Source organism: Trachypithecus francoisi, unplaced genomic scaffold, assembly GCF_009764315.1.
Source record: "Trachypithecus francoisi isolate TF-2019V2 unplaced genomic scaffold, Tfra_2.0 Lachesis_group4, whole genome shotgun sequence".
Lineage (NCBI taxonomy): Eukaryota > Metazoa > Chordata > Mammalia > Primates > Cercopithecidae > Trachypithecus > Trachypithecus francoisi.
The window spans coordinates 59,191,085-59,209,857 of record NW_022681469.1 but is presented as its reverse complement, the minus strand read 5'-3'; the positions used below and the strand labels follow the sequence as shown (position 1 = coordinate 59,209,857).

General features: G+C 35.1%; 1 protein-coding gene and 1 non-coding gene across 5 annotated transcripts in view; both read left to right on the top strand.

The window, feature by feature from the left end:
• MAGI2 (membrane associated guanylate kinase, WW and PDZ domain containing 2) overlaps positions 1-18,773 on the top strand; it is a 1,467,283-nt gene that overhangs the window by 109,636 nt on the left and 1,338,874 nt on the right. The gene's annotated exons all lie outside the window — the stretch shown is intronic.
• LOC117073815 lies at positions 5,887-5,993 on the top strand. Its single transcript, XR_004433380.1, has one exon. It is a non-coding gene; the product is annotated as a U6 spliceosomal RNA (small nuclear RNA).

Below are 18,773 nucleotides of genomic sequence, written 5' to 3'. Positions count from 1 at the left end.
TAAAGATAGCCTCTTTTATGTACGAATAATACATTACATAGAAAGTGGTGAATGAAAAATAATGGTACAAATAGTTTTGCTTACATGATAGAGATGTCTTTTTTTGAGCTAACGACTTTAAGACTTCCTGAATATTTGTCAAAAGTAATGATGTGGAGCAGAGTTGCTGTTCTCTCCTGTAGTCCTCAATGGGTCGGCTTCCTCTGTATTGCATATTTTGTTCTAAAACAGAAGAGAGCGTAGTGATTAATGCACATATATTTTATGTTGTTAAAGTTTCAAAAATGATAAAATCCTGTTTTCACAACAGATTAAAGATATTTTTCTTCTGGAAAAAAGTGATGAACTGCATTAATAGAAAAATCAAAAGTGGCTGTAAATGATGAATGCTTCACTTTACCTGATAAGTTGTTTTTCTCTGGTGGCCAGAAAAAAAAAAAAAAAAGCAGAAAACTCATCTTTTTGATTTGTAGAAACTTAGACAAAAATAGTTTCTAGACTTCCTTTCAAATTAATATTCAACACACAGTTACTGAGCACTTACATGCGGGCGACTAGTTACTAGAGACACTGAAATTGATAAGGCAGATTTGACCATCAAGGTCATTACAATGACTAGTTATATTTTTTGTCCTGCCATGTTGCTGACATACAAATTCAAACTATAATTATGCACTAGCATCAAACAATTTAATAAATATAATGGAGACAATGTCAGAGCGTATATACACATTAAATGGTCTCCCCTTACTACCGTACTCTGATTACATTAAATAGTATCAGAGGTATGGTTGATTTTCACTCCAAAATGCCATTGTAATTTTCTTTATTTGTGTAATTAAACTAGAAGCTCTGCAGCACATTAAAACAGAGCTGAAATAAGATTGCTTAAATGACAGCATTTTGCTTTGGGGCAAATAAAACATTTCAGGAAAATTCATTATCTCTTAAGCAGGCATTGTTCACAGATTGTAAAAATGCTTATTTATTTCGTTAATAAGATTGGATCTTCTTTGTTTATTTTTATCACGTGCAATATCTTAATATTCTTGAGTTACATTTTTAGAGTAAAGGCTTTACCCACTAGCTTGCTTTTTAATCAGATTTTATGGTGCTAGTTTTCCCTGACAATTCCTAAGGCTAATTTGTTGTCATCAGAAGATAACATATACGTGATACCAACTGGTATTGAACCTCTAAATAATAGAGCACTAGTAATTTTACTTAAGATTTTTCTGTGATATAATCCTGGGACAGTTTAAGGTTTATGGCCATATACACAAAGCTATACATGAAATATTTCCAAATAATAACTGTACTTAAGTTTTTTCCATGTTTTTATTATTCATGTTTCTTGGACTTTTCAGCTAAAGTCTACCAAAGGGATAAACAGAGTATATCTGTAAGGAATCTTCTCAGTATGATGTATGTTAAAATTAAGGGGAGAACAGCTCTTCCACATGGGAAGTGTGGTCAGTTGGAAGTGCAGGAACAGAGCTCAAGGAAGAGGTATACGATGAAAGTGACAAGAGAAGAAGACCAGAGCTCTGTGAGATAATTCGCGTGTAACATAGGCCTAGTTAAAAAGCTAAGCAAAACAAATTACTCAATGTCAATGAAGCTGTGCAGACAAAAAAAAAAAAAAAAAAATGCTTAAGATAGGGTGATCCACAGTGTGGAAGAGGCAAAGAAGAAAAGATAACACAGAACGAATCATGGGATTATGGAAGAACAGAGAGGTTTGAGTAATTAAGGCAGGATTGAGGGGAAATGAAGTCATTTAGTATTGATCATGTATTCACATAATTTAATAAAATTGTAAAGAATTAAATATAGATTTGACAGATCTTTTTTGTTATGGTTTTAGTGTGCTATTTTTCTGTAAGATGTTAACATGATAGAAAGACATTCAGTATTCATTATTTCAACCAACAAATATTTATGGAACAGGCTCCTTGTAAAACAAAACATTGTTCAAGCCATCTTAGGGCAAAATTAAAAAGGTAAAGATGAACACTCTAGAATTAAGACAAAAAGGAACAGACTCCTTGTAAAACAAAACATTGTTCAAGACATGTTAGGGCAAAATTAAAAAGGTAAAGATGAACACTCTCGAATTAAGACAAAAACGGTGAGGATCACTGGAGTCAAGAATTGATGGGATCATGGCCACAAATGAAGAAATGACATTGCCAGGGAATCTGAAAACCAGTGACAGGATGTTCAAGACAGCTGGAGTCTCTATGCTCACATAAGATCTACTATAATAGTGTATTAGAGTTATCATCACAGATGTGAATTCAATAAGCAATAATCAGTTGTATAGACACATCCCTGCAAACCATTGTGTAATTGTGTGAACTAACAGCTCTAAAAATGCAAAAGGAGAGATCATTTCTGCCTAAGAAAACCAGATAAGGTGTGAGGAAAGGTTGAACATGGGATCCTGGCCATAGGAATGGAAAGTTTTCCAGCAGTAAAAAACTGAAGGAAGAGCAATAACCCAGGAGTATAGAGGGTTCAGCAAACCATAAGATAAATATACTACCAGAAGCACAGACTTCGTTGAGAGAATTAGTGGATCAGAGAACTGGAGAACGACTCAGTACAGAGGGCAGTACAATTGCAGAAGGCCTTAGTGCCTAGAAAAGGATTGATGCGGTAACAGTCTGATGAGCAAGACAAAACAGTGCCTAGAAATGGATTGATGCAGTAACAGTCTAACGAGCAAGATAAATCAGAATCAAAAGCTGTTTAGGGAAATTTATCCCACCACATGTTGAAAACAAGAAGGGAAAAACTCATGGTAAAGTACTTTCATCGTAAATTTTATACTCTGAAAACAAAACCTCAAAACTTGATTGATTTTTATGAGCGATGAAATGTTCATAGGAAATTATATGAGTATTTGCAAGGATAGTTGGGAAGAAATGAAGCTACTTGGGTTAATACGTGATTTCTTAATTAAGTAGGAAGTGAACTGAAGGAAGGACTCGTAAGAAAATGAAAACAATAATGATGGTTTCTTTTTACTAACTAGGCCAGAATGGCAACCTTACAAAAAAGTCTAAGTGTTGTGTATTCTCTTCCTTCAAAAATTATGGATTCTTTTGTTCATCCTATCTAACTTAAAGGTCTGTTCTTCCTTTAATCTGACTAGTAAAATGTAACTTTAAGAAGAGAAAAATGTAGAAATGGTTTACCTATGAGCATTATTAACAATGGAAGTTATTGCCAGATCATTTGGTAATATTTTTACATTTAATACGCCTCTTCACATTTGGCAATTTTCTGTGCAACAGTGGAAATAATGGATAAGGGGTGATTTTCTTGGCTAAGGAATAGTGAATGCAAAATAAATGAAAATCTTGAACTCAGGCATACACTTAAGATGCTAGTTATGACTACATATTTCAAAAAGCTGTTACTATCACACAGAATCCTTAGAACCAAGAAGTGATTTAGCCTCAAAGTTTATTTTTAACTTAGACTCTTTTTCTTCCTCATAATTCTTAGATTTTTTTAGAACACATCCAAGAAACAAATACTATGAGAATTTCTCAATTCTGAAACTTAGCAAATTTAGTTAATAGCATTTTTTGCACTCTATACCTCAAGAGAACATCAAAATCCAACCTTCAGACTTAGTGTCTTCCTGGATTCTTAGACTCTAGTGTTCATACATGCATTAGTATGCTCGGTCTGTTGTAACAATATTACCACAGTTGAGTGGCTTAAACAACAGAAATTTATTTTCTCACCGTTCTAGAGAATAGAATTTCAAGATCAAACTGTCAGTAGCGTTGGTTCCTTCTGAGTCCTGTTAGAAAGAATCTATGCCATGCCTCTTCTGCTGGTTTGCTGTCAATCTGTGGTTCTCCTTGACTTTATAGAGCATCAACTTGATCTCTTCCATCATCTTCACTTGGTGTTCTCCTGATGTATGTGTCTGTGCCCACATTTCTCCTTTTCATAAGGACATGATGAGTCATATTGGATTGGGGCATACCCTACTCAGTATGACTTCATCTTAACTAATTATGTCTGCAGTGATCCTGTTTCCCAACAAGGTGACATTCTGAGGTACTAGGAGTTGGGACTTCAATGTAGGCATTTAGGAGGACACAATTCAACCTGTAACAATATATAATAAATAGATGGATGTGGACATTCTTGGAATCACCCTGCAGATTATCTACTCATTTGAGATCATGTGTCTCTCATAGTTATCCAGAGAGATTAAAGACAGGGCAGTTTTCATCAGAAGAGGGATCGTTTTCCACAGGTACCCAAGCACTACTATTGGGGATCACCTCTTAACTGACTCCTCTAAATCAACTCTTACCCTAACCCCAATTCTCTAGCTTACACTTTACCTGAGTCACCCAGGTAAATCCACTTTTATATTATCCTGTTCCCTAATAACTTTCAGTAGTTTCTTGTTACCTGCAAGGTAAAACGCAAGTTCCTAAGTGTGCCATTTAGAGTCTTCCATCCACCAAAGCATCCCTGCCATTTAATACTGTCAAGTGTTGCATGTGCAAATCCAAAGTTCCAGTCAAATTCAGGTACTCACTGTCTTCTGAACACACCAAAAACTTTCTCATTTTTGTACCTTTGTTTATATCTATTTTTATTGGCATAAGAAATCCTCTTTCTTTTATGTAGCCTATAAACCTGACTGAAATGCCACCTCCTCCATGACACCATCACTATGCACAAGTTATTCCTGCCTCTCATTCCTATAGCACTTGTTCCTATAGGAATTGCTCATTTCTATAGCAATCTTGTAAGTTATTTTATATTCATTTCTCTTTGCATTGCTAGATTTCTAAAACGTGTTTATATCTTACCTCCCTAGCTAGCCTGTGAACATCTTGGGAGTAAGTAATTCTGTTATTCATAGTGTAATACTGGTCCTCAGATGTTTTTGATGTAATTAAGATTGATTCGTTGTACTTTTTTTTTTTAACCAGTGAAGTGTTTTGTAGCTGTGTTTTTATTTCGTTTAAATTGCTGAGCATCCATAGTTAGTTGTTACATCTCTACTTCACAGAGTTTGACATTATCTCATATACAGTCAGGAGTCAAGGGATTTGGATTCATCTCATTGAAATAGTATATCCAGTCCTCACTTACTTACCTTACCTATAAAATGAGGAAGTAACACTAATTTAGTTACAAGGTTGCTCTCAGATAAGGTTGCTCTCAGATCTAAAATTCCACAATTTAAAAATCTATACATTATGTTTTTAAAAATGCAATCTCTATGTAAAGTTAATTGGGCATGACAAGCTTCTATACAGATATATGGATGGATGTAATTGATTAAATGTTGTTGCTTTTTTGTTAGTGCTGACTGATAATTTAGTGACCCTCAATTATTTGTTTGGTTTTATAATCCATACTCTAGCTACATTGTAAATAGTTTTGAGGTGATCTATTGAAAATGAAAACTAGAAAGTAATTTGAAGGCAATTCCTGTAATGTTACATAAGAAACTGCTCCTAGCAGTAATTAGCTACAGGGAGCAGAATCAGGGAAATTACGGGTAGTGGAATATTCAATTTAATATTTTTTAACATAATACATATTACTTTCAAACTTAAAAAATAATAATTAGCCAGTTTGGGGGCCAATGCCATTTTTTAAAGAAAATACATCAGGATGGTGAAAATCAATAATAAAAATATATATAAATGTCTTCTTCTTCCTTCATATGGAGTCTTAAATGCGAAGTGTCAAATCTAAAAGTGTCTGTGAAATACATAGATAGCTTTATTGGAGTCTTAGATACAAAGTGTCAAATCTAAAAGAGTCTGTGAAATACATAGATAGCTTTATTCTTGTCCTTTCATATTAGGATATGCAAAGTGGTTCCTCATGGTGCTCTCTTCAGTAGCATATATACTAAAATTATAACAATACCCAGAAGATTAGTATGGTCCTTGTGCAAGGATGACACAGAAATGTGTAAAGTATTCCATATTACCATATTTTACCCCCCCCAAATTACAAAGTGACACAAGGAAACATTTGGAGGTGCTGAATATGTATATTACTTAGACTGTGGTGAAGTTATTATGAGTATTTGCATATATTCAAATTCATAAAATTGTGAACAATAAATATATGCAAGTTTTTGAATTTCAATTATGCCTCAGTAAACTGAAAATGTAAAAATGTGCTTCCTCAGGCTGGGCATGATGGCTCACGCCTATAATCCTAGCATTTTGGGAGGCCAACACGGGTGGATCACCTGATTTCAGGAGTTCAAGACCAGCCTGGCTAACATGGTGAAACCTCATTTCTACTAAAAACGATACAAAAAAATAGCCAGCCGTGGTGGTGCACAACTGTAATCCCAGCTACTCAGAAGGCTGAGGCAAGACAATCACTTGAATCCAGGAGGCAGAGGTTGTAGTGAGCCTAGACTGCGCCATTGCACTCCACCTTGGGCAACAAGAGTGAAACCCTGTCTCAAAAATAAATAAATAAATAAATAAATAAATAATTTTTTTTAAAGTGGCTCCTCATGATAATTAGTGAAGAGATTAGTGTTTTGAACATGAAGAAAATGTAAAATAAACAAGTCACCCAAGAGAAGCAAAATAATATGTGGTACTTGGTATCTGAATTGACTAAATTACAAGTATATAAGCACTGAATATGATTCTAAATTTTCTGGAATATCAGATTAAGCAGAGTTTCTTGGCCATATCCTTTTAATTGCATAACAAAAAAGCATCTAAATAATTCTACAGAGAAAAACTATCTTGACATTGACTTGAAGATAAAACCCACTTTGTTAGTTCTTTTGTAAGGGATATTGGGACACCAAACAGACCATGTCTTCAACTACAGTTTTGAAAAAGATGCACTTTGTTCAGTGGACATTTCTTTTACTGAGCTCGAACAGTACTGAGAGCATAATACTCTATCTTAACACAAGGGACTGAGTAATTCTTGCAGAGAATGAATAACAAGGCCTAGGCCCTTTGCTTTCTGATGATCCAATTTTGTCAAGGTTTAATGGGAAGAAATGAAATTTCTGGCTCATTAATGTTTCTGTCAAATTACCTTGTAAAACTCTTAAATGTATCATTTTAAAGTGAGTATAGTATGTCAGACCAAGACAGAGAGGAACCTAGTAGGTAGGTATGCCCTCTTACAGAGTTCTCATTGAGAATCAGCCTCTGTTGCAGTACAAGTAAACCAGAAAGGTGATGGACAAGTTCAAGAAAAGTGAGATCACTAACTAGACAGTGAAAACAAGTGGATCTGGAGCTGAGGAACAGAACTCTGATCCCAGGGCCAAGATAGCCTGAAGGTGAGTATAAGAAGTTATCCAGTTCTTCTTTCTGCAGCAAGATAATGTAGAGTACCCAGCACCTTACCAAAATACTGGGGAAGAAGTTAAGACAGACATTAGAAGTGCACATCAGTTCAACCTGTTGGAAATTCAGCTGAAGATTTCAACCTGTTAGAACTTCAACTTGTGGGATTTTCAAGTAGCTGAAAGACTAAGACTAGGTTTAAGCACAGTTTGTTATAGGATCCCCATCCTGGTCTTCATGAACTAGGCTCTCTCTATTGGCCACTGTGGCTAACTGCACACTGGTTCCTTAAATAGGATGTTGATATTTATGAACCATCACCTTTCTAAGTAAAGGCATTTCAAATGATGGGAAAATATGACCTCTTTTTATTTTTGTTGGTAAGCCCTCTTTGCACCAGATTCTGAGTGCAGAGATTAACCAAATTGTTCTTCACTTGTATTCTTGTATAATCTTCTCCAACAAATACTCAATCCAAGAACTATCACCTGTTGCTTAAGGGTGCTGATTTTTTAAAATAAACATAACTCATTATTTCTACCAATGTCAGTGTGGAGAGTGAAGGAAACTGACATTTATTAAACTTCACTTATGAATCAGATATGCTGCCAACCACTAATTTTACTAATTTGTTCATGATCTTATGCTTAGAACTTGGATTAAATCCAGGTCCATTTAATGCCAAAACATTTATTTCCACTGAGTATTACTGCCCAATACAAAAATTAAAGTAATTTTCTCTGACCCTATGTGTATTTCAGGCATTTCTTGACCCAATACTTACAACATAAGTGCTGTGTGCCCAAATTTACCTTCTGTGTAACTCCAGACTTAAGGATCTTTCTACTAGAGTCCTGTTTATTCAGATGCAGATAAATGGTCAAGTTCACTGACTATAGTTTATAAATAGTTTTTATAATAGGTGTTTGCTTCATACACTAGGTTCTAACTTCCAAGGGTGACCCTGTGCCAGAGTTCCCATATTCAACAAAATGGCTAAGAGCTTCTCCAGGTGCTGGCTCCTTTCCTGAAACCTCAGGTAAATGGCCATCCTAGGGATGCAAGTTTGGATCAGAGTTTAAGATAAAAGACTAGATTTATTTGAGTTATGAAGCCCAAAGGCACTTCTGGACATTCATATATACACATTCACACATACACACACCATTCTGCCTTTCCTAGCCATAGGCACACTTACCTAGGAAATTTGTGCACAAAAGCTTGTCTAGGGGCCGGGCACAGTGGCTCAAGCCTGTAATCCCAGCACTTTGGGAGGCCGAGACGGGCGGATCACGAGGTCAGAAGATCGAGACCATCCTGGCTAACACTGTGAAATCCCGTCTCTACTAAAAAATACAAAAAAATAGCCGGGCGAGGTGGCGGGCGCCTGTAGTCCCAACTACTCGGGAGGCTGAGGCAGGAGAATGGCGTGAACCCAGGAGGCGCAGCTTGCAGTGAGCTGAGATCCGGCCACTGCACTCCAGCCCGGGCGACAGAGTGAGACCCCGTCTCAAAAAAAAAAAAGCTTGTCTAGGAATAAACAACTCTTTCAATAGACAAATAATTTTTAAAAACTGGCAGACAATTAATACCAAAATCCTATTAGAAAAAATGTGAAAGAAAGCAACAAATTTGTCAATAGATGAGCATTTATAAGAAAAATGTTGCTACAGGCCAGATATGAAAGCTGTCACCTAAAGTTTTACTATGCATTGAAAATAAAGCTTCTACAACTGTAAAGGAAGACCATAAATCATAAGTGCAAGAACTCAAGACAGTGGGAGGAAATAGAATTTCAATTGGCAGAATTCAGTGAAATGGAAGAAACAAACTAAAACCACAAACAAAACAAACTAAAACAAACTAAAATCACAGAAATGTAACAGAATTACACAGAGGAGACATGAGAATAGACACTGAAGAAAGCACAGCAAAAAGACAGAGGATATAATGAGGCAAGGCAAGGAATCAAAATTAAAATGGATTATATAAAGAATTAGGGAAAAAATGATAGGTACATAAACCAGACAAGGCAGAAGTTGTATGCTCATAATTAGAGACCATGAAAAATAAAACCAAAACTAATAGAACAGAACAAATATTTGAAAATATAATTTGAGGGAAAAAATGTTAAAAACAGAAAAGAATAACCATATATATTAAAAGCATATATTATGTAGCAGTAAAAACTGAGTCAATGCTGGGACATATCTTTCTGCTACATACTCAGGATATATGTACTTAAGACACATTCTAGTAAATTAATACAAAAAGCATCTTTTAAATGGCCAACCAAAAAGATCATATTATTTGCAGGAGGAAAAAAACTCAGGTTGGCCTTTGATTTCTCCTTGTTTGTATGCAGCACTAGATATTAGTGGAATAAAACCTCTGAAATACTCAAGGAAACAAAGTTTAAGCTGGGGATTTCATGTCCAGCCAAGATGTTCATTAAGTATAAAGCCACAAACAATATAGAATGTGCCACAAATCAAGAAATACTGCTCACATACCAGAGACTGAATTTCAGCCAATCAAGGATGACAGGGAAAACTTTAGCAAATGGCTGGTGATAAGCATTAACATACTTAGTAGAACGAAGAAAAGTAGTAGAAAGAAATGTGTGGATTCGATGAAAAAGTCCAAAATGAATTGTATATGCCCTGGCAATTAAAAATATACAAATAACAAAAAATTGGGAGAGTAACTCAGGAAGAATTTTAGTGATTTCTCAAAACAAACAAACAAACAAAAAGAAAACAAACAAGCAAAAAAAAAAAAAAAAAACAAGCATGTAACTACCATATGTAGAAACCCGTAGGTACAATATTGACTGATTGCACCATCTGTAACAGTGTGGAGCCAAAGTATATTACCTAAAACTGATAAATTAAGTCATAGAATTATAACATAGTATGGTTGTATCGCTTAACAGTACAAAACAGTAAATGAACATTATTTTTAAAAATAATACACAATTACTAAATAGCTAAAAATAGAAATGTTTCACAATTTGGCATGGCCATACTGAATTTTCAAATTGTACATCTGAAACTTGCATAGCCCTTTAAATAGAATAATGAGATGAATATATTTTTTTCTCTCAAGAAGATACTCTTAAAATAACTTATGGCAAAACATAACCATAAAATATCATGCTCCTCCTTGTACATATTTTCTAGAAAATGTATTATATTGAATGAAAGTATGACCAAGTTGAAGATTATAAGCCTAAAGAAAATAATAGTACAACAATATCTACTGACTTTTGATAGCTAATACCACTTGAGTGACTGTAGAATCAGTTTCTTTTCCCTGGCTCTGAACGCTGAATCAAGAATCAAGGAAGCTATGCTGCACCCTTTGCTCATGGTATTATGTTGGACAAATATAGTATTGGGAGGCAGTCAAATATAATGGGAAGGAAACTTAGGGTAAAATGTTGGCTGCACCTATTACCAATAGCCGGATGCCAAGGGAGCTGCAAAACTCTTTTTTTTTTTTTTTTTTGAGACGGAGTCTCGCTCTCGCCCGGGCTGGAGTGCAGTGGCCGGATCTCAGCTCACTGCAAGCTCTGCCCCCCAGGTTTACGCCATTCTCCTGCCTCAGCCTCCGGAGTAGCTGGGACTACAGGCGCCCGCCACCTCGCAAAACTCTTTTTAAGTCCTAGTGTAATCAGCAACATGTCTTCAAAATGTGGTTACCCAAATCATTAACTTCAGAAGGTAGAGGTATACTGTGTACCTATGAATACTATTTCTATGATTATCAAAGACTCCTTTGTTTACAAGAATTTTTCTAGATTATTTATTATATAAATTCTGTATAATCTTTTTTGATCCCAAACCCCAAAATTTACACTAAAAGTTGTGGGGGAGAAAAGAAAAAAGAATCAAGGAAGCATTGTCCCTTAGCAGGAAGTAGGAGTACCCTCTGTAGGTGGACAGGGAAGTCTTCTCTCTCAAGGCGTGATTGCGAGGCTCTCCCATCACTGACATTGGTATTTAGGGGAACTCCTGGCTCTTTCATCTCAAGGGAGCGAAAATGTATTACAACATTTAGCATGGGATATTTGGGGATCCTAAACACTTTTGAGAATCTGATGAAAGCAGTAGGACCTTTCTCCAGACAAAATGTACATGTCACATATTGCCTATAATCCTGTGAAAGTCACAGAGGCCCCAGAAGCTCATCCAGGGTGACTCTCAAAATGTATGGACTCCAGGTTAAAGACCCTGGTTTTAAAAGTTCTTTGGACTTTGGTCAGAATTTTCAAGGTAGAGCTTGCTGGTCGTAAATACAGCTGTTACTGCATGCTCTTATGGAAGGAAGGCTGCTAAAATAACATTCCCAGTCCACCTAAGGTATCTTTCTTATTTATTCTGGTATGAGTGACAGTCCTCAAAGTCTGGTCCCCAGACCACCTAACTTAGAAATACTTGGATTCCTGTTAAAAATGGAGGTGGATTTGTTTGTTTCTAACCCACACACTAATCTAGAAAAGGCAGATGCATCTGCAACAGCAAAGCGTCCCTGCTTCTCCAAACTCTATATAGAAAAGCAACAAATAAACAACCCCACCCTTAGTCTCACTGCCTTCTAAAATGAAACATTCCAGAGCTGCTGCAATAGGTTGCCAAGGGGAGTAATTAATCATTATAAATCCAAAAGTGTTTTTCATTTTGTTTTGTTTTTTTCTATTTTAAAGCGACTAACATTTTGAGAGCATTTGCCACATGCCAAACCTGCAGGTAGACACTATCACAAAGGATGTTTATGTTCATTGCTGCTCAATCATCACTTGTCCTAAAAATAGGAAGATGTTCCCGGGTCACTAGCTTTACTCATTTGCATGCAGCTCAGCGTGGTGGCAATGCTGAAGCGAGCATACAGGATGTCTGACTAGTAGGCACACACCACATCACAATTAAGTGTTCAATTACTCATGTGGCAGATAGGCAGGATGAAGCCCTGTGTTCTGTTTTTTCAATCAGAGATTAGAACATGTCTTAAGAATGAGCATTGCCCTACATGGTTATCTCTATGGGCATTGTAGTTCAATTTGAAAAACACAAAGCACTTTTTATTCCAGCAGATTTTCACTATTGTATTTTTTAAGAGGTGATCATATAGGTACCCAAGATAAAGGAATGTCAGGATTTATGGATTAAAATAATCGCTTTTCATTGTACCAAGAAAGACTGATGGAATTTTGATCTCAAACTTGAACCAACTGCTGAGATTACTTCATTTAAATCTGAGTGCATCTCTGTCTGTACTGCTGACTTATGCTGTAGATCTTTCTCTTTGCAATTTTTTTTAATCTTCATATGAAGCGAAACTCTGGACATGTATAGGAGTGCACACACAATATTTAATTTGGTAGTGTGTGCCTGGCGGGACCAATGCAGCAGAGCCTCACATGCTCCCATTTGTTACTGCACTTCTATAGAATTCGCAATGAATTTCACCGTGGAATGTGCAATATAAAATGTGCTCAATTTCACACACCTTTTAAAGTAAAAAGATCGCTTGAAAACTCTCTATATTCAAATAAAGTGAACTAGATAGACTTCTGTGTTTCTCTACTAAGGGTCTTAAATACTGAGGAAAACAGACTTTTCATCTGTTTTCAATTTCAGATGTCACCATTTAAAAATAAATGTTATTATGTATGTCTTAGGTTATAACATGATGTTATGGGATACATATAGACAGTAATATGATTACTGTAGTCAAGCAAATTAATATATCCGTCATCTCACAGAATTTTTTTTTCTGTGACAGAAGCAGCTAAAATGTCCTTAATTAACAGAAGTCCCTGGTACTATACAATTCTATTAACTCTAGTCTTCCTGTTGTACATTAGATCTCTAGATTTGTTCATTCTACATATCTGCAACTTTGTATCATTTGACCTACATCTTCCATCTTCTCCTTATCCCCCTAACAACTGTTATTCTCTATCTCTGTATTTTTGTTCAGCCTTTAAAAAGGAGATCCTACCGTTTGCCAAAACATGGATGGACCTAGAGGACATCATACTAAGTAAAATGAAGCAGACATGGAAAGAAAAATAGTATATAATCTCACTTATAGGTGGAAGCTTAAAAAAAGTCAAATATTCATATTGAATTATTAAAAGCCACTGTTGGCATTAAAAACCAAATATACCATTAACTCAGTCATCTTCACACACACTATTTGAATTTCGTCTATCCTGATTTTATCAACACATACATTATAAATGAAATACTATACTGTGTAAGCTCCTTCTTTTTTCTTATACATAACTTGTTTTTATTTCCATATTGGTCATTATTTAAATTGTATAAATTATAAGAATATTTAATTCCATATTGTTAGGTAGATCATTCTAGTTTTTATTTTTATAAGTAACTCTGCCATAAACAGTTTATAGTACTATACAATATACTGATGTTTAAGACCTTGGGCTTTGAAGTTGGGCAGAATAAGCCTCAAATCCTGTCAGAACCTCTTAATAGTAGTGTGACTTAAGGCATCCTATTTAATGTCCCTGAGCCTCAGTTCACCTGTGTCCTAAATGGATACAGAATGGTAGCTTCCTGATAAATCTATCGTGAGAATTAAATAAGATAACCTATGGAAACCAATAGGTTGCAAATGCTCAATAGTTGTTAGCTATTGTTATAACACTTTTTGTCCTTCTGAATTATCAATCTGAGTTGATTTCCCAAGAATGAGAATATTAGCTAAATGATGTGGAGACTCGTTAATTTAGTCATAATATAATTGAATATCCACTCTATGTTAGGTGCTGAAAGAAAGTGGTAATCAGTCAGGTGAGCCCCCTAAGTAAGAAGTGTTTGCAGTTTGGAAGAGAAGATGGACATTACATTAAGTCATTATTTTTAAAGATAGTGTTGCAGAAGAGAAAGTACAAGTGTTAAGAAGTGTAAACCAAGGAGATATATATTGCCTAATTAACTTCCAAACTATTGAACATTTAAAATAATATGTGAGAGTAATGCACTAGTTACTGAAATTCTCAATAGTTTTTAGCTCAAATTTTTCATTTCTCCCTTAATATCTGCAAAATAAATTTTGTCAGAAAGATTTACCCATCTTTTGTCCACTAAGGATGTGGCTATGTACTTCAGAAAATAAAATTATCTTACTACATATTTTGGATTCTCCTTTATCTATTTCCTATATGTTTACCATTTTTCTGTATATTTTCCTATATATTTACCATTTTTCTAGTATTAAGTGTTATGGTTATTGCACTAAAGTTTTGCTGTTTGGTATTACTACATATACCTTGCCTTTCCTTTATAATTTCTTCCATTGATTCAATATTTATACTGTGCATTTTCCAAGGATCTTTCTATTCTTGACCTTGAGAGTTCTCTCGCTGTATCTAAAAATGCCACTCATATCACAGCAGGCATTTTTTCCCTTTTCTATACATAAATCATGGTCACTGATGTTCACTCAAGCACTGTGCAAAGAAGTAAAATGTAGCCTGAAGACACAGCCTAAACACTCTATTCTGATAAAAATAAACTATGTTAAAGTCATTCTATATCTTTGCATTTTTGTTAAGAAAAGGTGATTATGTTGTGAATTTTGTAAAATCTTCAGAGTATCTTCATGTGTTAGAGGGGGAACTCCCCCCACTGTAAAAGTGACTCTTACAATTTGCATTTATATTTATGTTGTTCTTTTACAAAGATGATTCACCAAGTTATAGCTCAGCAATGTAAACCAAGAACCAAAGCACTTATGCTTGAGAAATTTCAACATGAATGATACCAGACTTTTTCTTAACATTTAAAAACCACTCCTTTTGGACCACATTTGAATGTTCTTCAAGTAGCCCATGAACATTGTTTATAATTATACATGTCATACATATATAATTGAATTATGCTTTCAAGAATAATCTGATGAAGATGGATAGAGTACTAGAATTTAATCAGTCTTGAGGACAGACTATGTCATCATTACACTTTATCAATTACAGATCTTTGATGGAAGCATCACATAGTTGTGATTTTTATATTTCCTGCATTTAAATTCTCAACTAAGCTCTCCAAAATTGCAAGAGCAATATGGCTAGAGGTAAAGATTGTAATACAACAACATTACTCTTTCTAAAAGTATACCATAATTCTTTAAAATAGGGACTATACACCCTGGGCATACATAGGTATGGTTTAAGTAGAGGGTCACCTGATAGTCTGAATTGGGGCAATAATCAAATTGTTTAACAGCCAGGGCCTCCAATGGTACCAGATATTGCTTTGTTGTAACTGGATTATGCAGAGATCAAAGGCAGGGGCTTTTAATGAAATTATAAAAGACTTATAAAAAAAGAGAGGATTATGAAAAAGTCCTAAATTAAATACAATTAAAATTCAAAATGATATTTTTCAACCTGAGAACTAAAATAACCATTTTTTATTAGATTCTTAACCATGTTTACTGACATCATCAATATGTAAATATTACACCAGACACTTGGAAATCCATTATATTATGTAATATTCACACTCCAGTGAGGCTGGTAGTATTAATTCTGTTTTATGGATAAGAAAATGGAACACTAATGTTACATAAGAAGTTAACTGGCAGAAACAGAATGTGAATCTGGTCTCCTAACCTCAAGTCCTTTCCTCAGTCCAATGTCACAGCTGCCTCTCAAAGGTGTTTACTAGATGTGTATAGAGATGACATGGATGGGTTGCTGGGTGAGTAATTAGATAGCAAACCTACTTCATTGTTCTTTCACAGTGTATTATCATCCTTAACTCTAAAATACTAAATGTTTTTGGAAAGTAAAATTTGTTCTTTCATCAAGGGAAAGTTTCCAGAGTTTATTAGAAAAGTAGTTTTTAAAAGTTATACATAAACTTATAAAATTCCTAGAAGAATACAGTGACCTGCTACTATTAAAAAATAACTTTTCTTCCATTTGAGTTGTTTGTGCTATTATTTTCAATTAATTTATATTTATGTATTTTAACTCTATTGTCTTTTTTATTTTTGTATCAGGTGAAAATGTTTTGAAAATGACTCTGGTTAACAAATTAACTAAACATTCAATAAAATCACCTTTATGCCTACATCAGTAATTTAAATGAATCATATTTTGAAAGTTTTTTTAAAAAGAAGAGGTAGAGACATGCATGCAGCTGGAAACCATCATTCTCAGCAAACTATCGCAAGAAGAGAAAACCAAACACCACATGTTCTCACTCATAGGTGGGAACTGAACAGTGAGATCACTTGGACTCGGGAAGGGGAACATCACACACCGGGGCCTATTATGGGAAGCGGGGGGAGGAATGGCATTGGGAGTTATACCTGATGTAAATGACGAGTTGATGCATGCAGCACACCAACATGGCACAAGTATACGTATGTAACAAACCTACACGTTGTGAAAATGTACCCTAGAACTTAAAGTATAATAAAAAAGAAAAAATAATAAGAAATACATATAATAACATAAAAAGAAAAAGAAAAGGTAGTAGGTTTCAGAGTTTGAACTGAATACCCAACAAAATTCTAAACCCTTATTTAGCAATTGCTAATAAGAAATTGTAAAATAATCAATAATAAATCCAAATACTATAAAATGGATTGGTAGGCTTGTAGATAAGAGGAATTCTATACAGATGCTGTATAAGAACTGAAGGTCATTTGATGCCATTATTGAAAAAATGAGGCCTGGCACGGTGGCTCACGTCTGTAATCCCAGCACTTTGGGAGGCTGAGGTGGGCAGATCAAGAGGTCAGGAGTTCGAGATCGTCCTGGCCAACATGGTGAAACCATGTCTCTACTAAAAATACAAAAATTAGCTGGGCATGGTGGCATGTGCTGGTAATCCCAGCTACTCAGGAGGCTGAGGGAGGAAAATTGCTTGAACTGGAACCCGGGAGGGGGAGGTTGCAGTGAGCCAAGATTGTGCCACTGCACTCTAGCCTGGGCTACAGAAAAAGAAAAAAGGAAAAATGAGCACTGAAAAAAGATCTGATGAAAGTACTGTATCTAAAGTAAATTTATTAATAGATTGGTACAAGTTGAGAGGAAGTGGGCAGTAATGGGACTGGATGAGAGCTATACTGACAAATCACATATCTGTTCGTGAGCCTGCCCAAGTCTACATTGTTATTTTTTTCAAATAAAATGTTTGGATAAGATATAATCAACAAGGTTTTCATATCTGTGTGCATCAAACACTGGGAAAGACAGCTAATCCCTATGTTTACTTCCTACAGTTAGAACTCTAAAGGGATGATGAATGAGTTTAACCAAAAATAATAGATTGGGAATGATGAATGTAAAATCCGAACTTAGGTTCACAAAGATAACTGATTAAATATAAGGGAAGGAGTATAGGAATTATCAAGAGTGTATGTATAAATAAAATGCTTAGAATTACAGTTTATTGCAAGCACAGTACAAATTAGTATTGGGACTTATGTACCTGCATAAATAGTGATTTACTGCTCTACCCAATATATCTTGTTTGAAAGAAAGGAACTAATATTTCCTATGTACTCCCTACCTATTAAATCCTACCCAGGATTCCGTAATTGTTCTTGACTCTACATTTAATAGGATCAGGAGAAATCTGGAGTCTATTCAGAAAAGGGCAATAAGGATGGTGAATGGTCTGGAAATCAAGGGCCACAGAACTATTGAAGAATTAGGGAGTAGTTTGAAGAAGAAAGCAGAACACGGTATCTGCCTACTAAATTCTAACGAGCTACCAGGGATAAAGGAAATAGTTTGGATTATTGCAATGGTCTACACAATTTAATAATTCAAAACACTAGGGAGGGGAAGTGGTAGAGTGATCAACTGCATCTGAATTTCAGGAAGATCACATTAACAGGAATTGAATCTTTACTTCCTGAAGCAACAAGCTTTGCATGCCCTGAACTGTCTTGTCTGAGAACCTGCTTTTGCACTAATCAGCCCTTGTGGATCTGATCACTCATTTCTGAGAGCTTCAGTGGGAATTGTAATGGCACCTACCTCATGAAGTGAATATTAGTATTAAAGAAGATACTATGTGTTAAAGGTTTAATGCAGACTCTGTCACATATAAAGTGCTCAAAAATGCTACCTTTTTTATTACTAGATGACCAATTTCCAAAGAGAAAAGGTACTTTTATCATAAAGAAATGGAACTTGACAACTCTAAGTTGCATTTTTGGGTGAAAAAAATGATACTTTTTAAAAAAAATTACTAGTTGACCTTTTATATTATGACATGACCAATTTCCAAGGAGAATACTGAAGGAAATGTGCTTCTGTCATATATGAATGGAACTAGACAACTCTAAATTGCCTTCCAAATGGCAAAATCTAAAGATCCATGAATCACTGTGAGGGCAATCATTACATTTCTACAGTTTTCTTAAGTGTACTTGCATTAT